Here is an 8,476-nt window from a genome sequence, read left to right on the forward strand (position 1 = left end):
GTAGATCATATTATTTGCAATGATGTTGCAGCCTCTTGGAACCAATTTGTCCAGCGGGTCATAGGTTGTGATGTGGGCAGATAGCTTTTTATGATCCTTGTGGCCACATCCAATTGCAAAGATGGTAGTGTACGCTCCCATTGACGAATGGAGGAAATGGTTTCCGACGATACTATTACAAGGGGAGACGTAGACTCATCGGTTTTTTGTTGGGTGTTGACAAGAGTAGGTGCAGAGCATGTAGAAACTTCTATATGAGTGTGTGCCTGGCATGAGGAGCTAGAAGCTTCATGTGGCTCCCCCCTTCCTGAGCATGATCAATATCGTTTGGGAATCCAAACTAACTCTGGAAGAAGTGGTGTGGAGCACTCTATTACCTTTCCCTTACCACGGTCTTGAATTGTCATTGGGGTGGCAACAATTGGTTTGCAAGGTTTTATAGGTGATGTAGAGGGATTCAACTTATGTTTAGGGACCCAAATCTGGTCATTCCCCTCGTAGTACCCTTGGGCTACTAATAATTTTTTAGGGATCCATCGTGATGTTACATTGCCCTTTCTCGGGTGGGTAGCTGCTTTCCTTTTACGAGGCTTCTTGGTGGCTAAACGAGATTGAGCAGGGGAAGTAGCTGTTAACGAAGCTTTGGGGACCCATTTGTATGTACTCTTTGGCATAGTAAGCGAAGCTTTAGGGACCACCTTGCCTGTTTCCACTCTTAGCGTTGAAGCGTTAGAGGGGTGGCCAACAATCGAAGATGGTTTTGCCACCACTGGACTTTGTGATTTTTCGTTATCCAGCATTGTCCAGAGTCGATGGCTTAGGAGCGGGATTTTGAGCGGTCCGACCTAGTGTTGGTTCTTGCGTTGTGACTTGTCTGGTTGCCCAATCAATATTGCACTTGGTGGCCATCATCCATTTGCGCCCTAAGATTACAATCCCTTCCATGGTACCAGCAGGCATAACCAAAAAGCTTTGAATTATGGTTCCCTTGTCATAAGCAACCGGAGTGTGCAGAATTCCTGAGACAGGGGTTTTCTTCTTGTTGATTCCTTGAACTTGGATAGGACTCTTGGATAAAGGTGGTTTTCCCAGTTGACACCACACGCCATATGATAGCAAATTGTGTTGAGCTCCTGTATCCAATAATGCATTATACAGCACCTCCCCGTAAGGACTCTGTAACTCAATTGGGTATCTTAGAGGTGGGTCAGATTCCAGTGCATCCTCCTCTGCTTCCTCGAAAAATACTTGCGTAATTCCCAAGTTGGCTTCTCGTTGTCGCCTAGCACGCTGTTGACGTTCTTTGGCTTCGACTCTCGCTTGTATCTTTTTAAGCTCAGCTTGTTCTTTAGCTGCCTTCTTTTGATGGATTGCATGTAACTCCTCTTGGCTCAGGGGGTCATAGTATCTTTTGAATTTACTCCCATTAAGGAATCCAATGGTTTCAACTCCGTCGAGAGTCTCCACTCTGATGGTACCTTGTGGGGTAATTTCACATACTCTATACGGTCCCTTACCAGCATATTTGAGTTTTTTCTTTTCGTTTCGCACTCCATACATCAGGACTTTATCCCCAACCTTGATGTCCTTGTCCTTTAGATGGCGATCAAACCATTTTTTCCTTCTATCCTTCTCCACAAGGGCATTGTACACAGCCAATTGTCTTTCTTCATTTAGCCGCTCAAGGATATATAGACGCTCTACTAAGGGATTACCATCCCAACCCTCTTGAGTAGCAACACGAAGACTAGGAATGACAAATTCCCACGGCATGACTGCTTCTTGGCCATATACCATTTTGAATGGTGTGCAATTAATAGCCACTTTGTACGCAGTACGATAGGCCCATAAAGCTGTCGTAAGCTTTAGATCCCAATCCGTGTGATGAGCTTCAACAGTCTTTGTCAGAACAGAGATTAATGTCTTGTTTGTACTCTCGGCTTGGCCATTCGCTTGCGGATAATAAGGAGTAGATTTATGATGGGATATCATGAAATTTGTTGTGAGCTCCTTAATCACTTCATTTATAAAATGCGTACCATTGTCGCTCACAAGTTCAAAAGGACAACCGAATCGTGTGATTATATTTTCAAAGAGGAACTTGGCTGTTGTCCTCGCATCTGCCTTACGTGTCGCTTTCGCTTCAGCCCATTTGGTCATATAGTCAGTGGCCACAATAATATCGCGAGATTGTGTGTTTCGGGCCGCTGGACTAATTGGACCTACAAAGTCTAAACCCCACTTTTCAAATGGTTGGTTTACTTTGATCGGATGTAGGGGCATCCGATCTTTCCTCTGGGGTTTCTTATATCGTTGGCATTCATCGCAACCCTTCACAAAGAATGATGCGTCTTGGAACATAGTGGGCCACCAATACCCTGATTGTAAGATCTTTTGCGCAGTTAAGTCTCCTGAGAAGTGACCACCGGCTACGCCCATATGTGCCTCTTGCAAAATGTATAGATACTCATCCTCTCGGGCACAACGCCTAAGAACGTCATCCTTTCCTCTTTTATAAAGAGTCCCGGCTATCAGGCAATAGGGTTCGCATTCTTTGATTAGCTTTCGAGCTAGATCTTTACGAAGCTCCTTGGGTGGAAAGCCATTAACCAAAAAGTTAACAATCTTCTCACTCCATTCAGGCATTGTCTCCACCATGAACAGGGAAGTGTCAGGTAAGTCATCATCAACCCCGGTAGGAGCCTCACCATTAGGTATACGAGATAAATGATCAGCCATAACATGTTTTTTACCAGGTCTCACAACAACAGTGAAATCAAACTCAAGAAGAATCAATAGCCATCGTGTGATTCTTCCTGTGGAGCATGGTTTGTTTACCAGATACAACAATGCTTGATGATCCACATAGAAAACAAACTTGGTGGCAAGGAGGTAATAACGAAATTTCCTTACTGCATATATCATTGCCAACCCTTCTCGCTCCGTAGTGGTGTAGTTCATCTCAGCATCGTTCAACTGGCGACTGGCAAAGCTAATGGGGTAGTCTAGCTTGTGTTCTCCAGGTTGAGTTAACACACACCCAATAGCAAAGTTTGATGCATCAATATGTACATGGAAGAGTAAATCCCAGTTAGGCATTCTCAAGATTGGAGCACTCGCCAAGGCTTTCTTTAATAGCTCATAGGCACGGTCACATTCTTCGGTCCAAATAAACTCGATGAGAAGCTTATACAATGGTCGAGCTATCTCGGCGAAGAAGAGAATAAACCTTCGATAATAACCAACGTGGCCCATAAAGCGTTGGACTCCCTTGTAGTTGGTGGGTGGTGGCAGTTCCAGAATAACCTTGATTTTACTCTCGTCCGTGGAAATCCCATTTTTGGACACTATATGCCCTAAGATAACTCCGTGTTTAACCCAGAATTGGCATTTGAAAGGATTCAATGAGATGCGATATAATCTACACCTTTCAAATATTTTTCGTAAACACATCAAGTGCTCATCCCAAGAGGAATGAACACAAAGATCATCTAAGAAAGCTTCACAGAAGTCCCTTAGATATTCCTTAAAGGCCGTGTTTATCAATCGTTGGAATGTTGCAGGTGCATTGGTCAAGCCAAAAGCCATGACGCGAAAGGCAAACACTCCAAACTCCGTGATAAATGCTGTTTTAGCTTGGTCCTCGACTACAATTGTGATCTGATTGTAGCCCGAGTACCCATCTAAAAAGCTATATGCCTCCTTGCCTGCCACTCTTTCAAGCACATGTTCAAAATATGGCAAGGGGTAATGATCCCTTCTGGTAGCTGCATTAACCTTTTTGAGATCAACGCACACTCTGAGTTTCCCATTCTTCTTTGGTACGATGACTATCGGAGAAACCCATTCTGAGTGCTCAATAGGGTATATGAATCCACATTTTACAAGCTTTTCAATTTCCTCTTGTACAATCTTTGCATACTTAGGATTCATTGGGTAGGGACGTTGCTGGACTGGTTTAGCAGTGCTAATCATTGGAATCGTGTGTTGCACCACCGAGGGTGGAACACCCTTCATATCATGATATGTCCAAGCAAATATGTCCTTGAATTCCTTAAGAAGCTTCGTAAGTGCAGCTTCTTCCGCCTTGGTGAGGTCTTGAGCAATAAAAACTGGTTTAGACTCCTCACCCGGATCTGCTAAGTCTATCTCCTTGACTACCGCAGGGCCATCGTAGACACCGCTACTCCCATTGGTAGGCGTTCGTTGGGCTTTTGTGTAGACTGCTTTACGTTCCCCTGTGGTGAATGATTTGAAATGCTCGGGTGCGGGGTATAAGTCTACTGGTTCTTGTTGTGCCAGGCTTTTTTCTTTCAATTCCGCTTCCTTTTGTTGTTGAGCCAACTCTTGGTTTTGCCGCCTTCTTGCAGTACGACTTAGTTTCGGCTTCTCTTCTAATTGGGCGACGTCATGAGGTTGCGGAATACACCACATGACACTTTGGAGGTATTGTCCCCAATTATCCGCTATCTTCCGATGAGCGTCAATGGCTCCTACATAACTAAGCCATTCTGCAGTGGATCTTTCCTTGTTTATTGCAATGCGTACATTAGCTCGATAGCGCTGGCGCTTATGTCTCGTTTTCTTCTTACCAAGTTTTTGATTTTTGTTTCTATCAGATTCGGACTCACTTGGTCGATCTTCACTTTCGGATGAACTGCAGGAGGTCACTGTCCTAGGCCTTGAGCACCTTGCTTCCACCTTTGGGTGAATATTTGATTCATTTTCCCCATCAGGCTCAGGGTCAGTTTCTTCTTGAGATTCATACTCAGAGTTACATTGGTCAGAGTCTTCGCTACTTTCAGTGTCGGTGGAGTTTGCCACGTTCTCGCCATCAGGAGTCAAGTGCATAACACCTATCATGTTTATTGGCACTAACGGTGGCATATCTTGCCCCTCAGGTGTTACCCAACTTGTGCCTCTATTTCCCCATGTGTCTATGGTTGCCGCTAGGTGTACCCAATCCACGTTATCCGACTCAGTCATACCCGGTAGGACATCCATATAAAGAGAATCTTTCCCATCATAAGTCTCTTTTTTGCATGTATAGCAATACCTTAATGGGGCGGAATGAACAGTGGTATCCGATCGATTATCGATGATAACCTTGCTTCCTAAAGGATGTGCACGACCATTCTCAAGATCAACTCGAATGACAGAGTCCTGGAATTGTAGGTAAACATGGTTTTTCGACCAGTCATGCACCATTTGTGCTTCCCTCATGAAAGGACGTCCTAAGATCATTTGATATGACAGGATGCTTAGAGAAATCCATTACAATGAAGGTATGTTTTACCTTGTATCCCAGGACCTTGATCTTAAGGTCCCTTAACATTCCAATAGGTTTAGCTATGGTTCCGTTTGCCATCTTAACCACTATGTTTGTGACTTCGAGGTGAGGTCTTCCCATGGATTCCCAACAGTTTTTAGTCACAATGCTCACTCCAGCACCACCATCAAGGATTCCCTTTAGAGTTAATCCCTTGGTAGTAATGGGGAGGGTGGCATTAGATTCGTCACCTTCAAAGTACTGTCCCAACTTGTTCACAGGTATTTCAACGACCGAGTTTTCATCTAGGTTGGGTTGTAGATCCCAATGTTCCCCTTCATCTTGAAGCGTGTCGGGTCTATCCATATTTGCAAATTGTGGTAGCCCCGCCTTTAGTTCTCCATTGAGAAATGCCCGAAGAGCTAAGAATAGCTCAGGATCTCCGTATAATTTGGATATGATCGTGGTTCTGATCTCGGAGGACATAAAATCCATTAGCTTGGACACATTCAATGGTACTTTTCGAGATATCGCCCCTTGACTAGGGAGTGGTGAAGATGGAATCACTTCCTCTTCGAGACGGGGTCAGGCATTCCCTCACTAAACATTCTTTCCAGCAGGAAGGGTGTTTGCCCACTTCCTGATGTCCTATCCTCACTTTCTTCCCGAATGATGCTAGGTATAGCTAACGGTTTATGGTTCCTGTGAGGCTGAACTTGCGTAGGAAACACTGTGTCTGGAATTTTGACTTTTCTCGGGTTTGGCTCCAGTTCTCTTTGTGTTTCTTCCACCAAACCCCTTAAGTGTTGCACTTGTTCAATCTCCTCAACTGGGTTTGGGTAAGTTCCAATTTTTTTCTTGAGGGTTTTTGGCCCACGTGGCTTGTCTTGGGGAGTCTCAGTCAGTTTGGGTGGTCGAGAGGGCATTAACTGACTTGGTTGTGGGGCCGAGGAAGTTTCCTGTTGTTTTCCCTTATTTAGGTACTCGCTTGATTCTCCTTCATTGAGCTCCCGAGTGGGTTCCTCCCTTAAGGTAGTGGCTTTGGTCCCCATGGTTTCTATTGAATCAGAATCATCTTCAGGATTATTCATATACACGGGGTCGTCTCCTGTCCCTATGTTGGTCTTTGAACTAGGCTTGGAGCTCGTGTCATTAAGCGATCTCTTCCGACGTGTTTTCTTTTTCTTTGCCTGAGCGATTGATGCAGTATCCCTCTCTTCAAGAATGTAGTTTTGATTTTGAAGCATTGATCGTGTAACTACATTCGCGGGTACAACGGGTGTGGTTCCTCGTGCTTGGTTGGTGACCTCAACCAAATTCAATGGCGTAATCTTGGGTGCATTAGGATTATGTGGACATTGAGCGATCAAATGATCTATGCCACAACGATTACATGTAAGTACCGGCATTCCCGATGTGCTCCCTTGATTTGGTTGCATTTGAGTAGCGATCTTCTGTAGCCTATTAGGGCACTCCGCTACACGATGCGGTCCACCACAATCGTAGCATTGAAGAGGTGGTCTCCTCGCCAAGGTATTAAGGTTTTGCCCTCTTGTGGCGAGAGCAGCCGCTTGATATACAGGCTTGACTTGCCCGAAATGATCCTCCATGTAGTACTGGGGAATCATTTCAAACGTATCAATCCCATATGGAGCAGTGGGGTCTATCTCCTCTTCATAATCCCACACGCACTATGTGACTCACAACCCATCTGGTTTATTGGGGTAATCCTTGGATGTGGAGGTTGTGGTCCTAGCACTGGCGATGGTAACGGCACAGACTGGACTACATTCGGATTCCTTGGAACTATGTGCTGTGACGGTTGCTCGACAGGTTGTGCAGGCATTAGCGCGGGTACTTGAGGTGTGTTTGACCAGGCCAGTGGTGCCTGATTTGCCAACATTCGCTTAAGTACTAGGCAATCTTTAGATTGATGGCCGTACTTACCACATGCATTACAATTTCCATTGAATTTGACTCTGAATGTGGGACATTCACTCGTGCTATGTGGTCCTAAGCACACCGAACACCATTGTTGCTCTCTCCTTGGGTACATATGGCTATTCTGAGGAGCTCGATTACCCCTAAAGTATTCTTGGAGAGCCTTAGTAAGGTCGGTCACAGACATTTCAGATATCTTGGGCTCCTTGGCAATAGGTTTTACCGTCATTGGCTCGTGCCCAGATACTTGCGAACTAACGGATTTTGTTTCTGAAGATACCTTTTTACCTGCAATCATCAAGTTGTCTTCTAACTGGATTGCATTGGCAGTGACTGCTTCCCACGTTGTAAGACCTCTAATGACTAGGCCATTGTAAATGTCCTCGTGGCGCAATCCTCGGATGAATCTATCGAGCAGTTGGTTATTATTGAAGCGCTCGTCGGGAGTGCAGCGAGAATTTAGATGCTTCAATCGACTTATAAAGTCTCTCACTGACTCCCCTTCCTCACGTTCAGCTTTTTGGAGTTGAGATGCTACTCCCCAAAGCACACCCTCACGTATGTATTCTTTCAAGAACAATCTCTTGAGAGTGGGGTAGTGAGTGCGCTCTTTAACCCTTAAGGTTCGATACCAATCTCCGGCCTTCCCACTCAAGGTTAAGCCTAAGGCTTTACACTTATGCAGCTCATTGTGCTCTTCCAAGGAATCACACACGTGTTCAAAGACTTCAATGTGCTTCCTAACATCCTCGTTACCACTGAAGTTTTGAGTGAGCTTAGCCACTTGTACTGCCTTGCTTCTAGGTTCTCTCTCAGGCATACCCCGCATGTTTTCCGCAATAGATCGTCCAATCGTCTGAGCAAACGCTGCGAGATCACCTAGGTGAGCAGGCATAGCTGGTGGAGGCACTTCTGGGATAGCCTGGCTGATAGGAGTTGGCGTTGGTCTGAGTAGGTTGGCAAATGACGTAGGATATGATATGTGGCTAGGCCTAGCTTCTCTTGGATAAGGGTGGTGATAAGGCGGTCGTGGAGCATACGCCATTGGCATACTAAGAGGCGTAGGAGCTACATGAGCATGAGTAGCGATAGGTACATATGGTTGATAGGCACTGGCACGCACTGCTGTAGGTACTGTTCTACTAGGTAGCGGTGTCGTACTAACTACAGCGATAACAGGTGCACTTTCAGCTATGCTCATCATTGGGGTAGGCATTGCGGATTCCCTAATGGAAAGTTGAGCCAAGGTTGGAAAGCTAAAGTTAC

This window comes from Cibotium barometz, chromosome 25 (genome assembly GCF_041138505.1).
Source record: "Cibotium barometz isolate CiBa-2024 chromosome 25, ASM4113850v1, whole genome shotgun sequence".
In the NCBI taxonomy this organism is placed as follows: domain Eukaryota; kingdom Viridiplantae; phylum Streptophyta; class Polypodiopsida; order Cyatheales; family Cibotiaceae; genus Cibotium; species Cibotium barometz.